The following is a 524-nucleotide window of genomic DNA, read 5'->3' on the forward strand; positions in this document are numbered from 1 at the left end:
CCGTCCCTTTCCGCCTCATTTCTCCCTTTCCTTAGTTTTTCTAAGTTCATGCCTTTACTTTCACCCCTGTCCTCATATAACTGCTTCAGCCGCAAATGGCTAATTCCATGTCTAACAACCGTTCTGGATTGGTGTTCTTGCACCAACAGCATCGTTACCTGCTCGCCTGTTGTTCCCGCAATCGTTACCTGTTCGCACCTGTGCTATTTCCGTTCCCGTCGTGATCTTGCCGCCGCCCCACTGGAACAACGAGCGGGAAGCCAGTGTTCACGATCTCCACCTTATTGGATTAAGCGTGACCTTGATATGCCTGTTTTGTTGGCACTGACCCTGGCGCATCTCGCGGAACATGCTTCATTACCACATGATCGATAGAAAAAGAGCCTTATCAGCAGTGCACAGATCCCATTGTGACCCTCGCCTTCTCTTCCCCAGATCCTCTAGGACTGTTTTTGATGGTCCCTGGCACTCCCAGCTGTGAATGTCACCAATGCTAGGTGAATGGCGCCTCCAACTACAGGAAT

Source organism: Penaeus monodon, chromosome 24, assembly GCF_015228065.2.
Source record: "Penaeus monodon isolate SGIC_2016 chromosome 24, NSTDA_Pmon_1, whole genome shotgun sequence".
Taxonomy (NCBI): Eukaryota; Metazoa; Arthropoda; class Malacostraca; order Decapoda; family Penaeidae; genus Penaeus; species Penaeus monodon.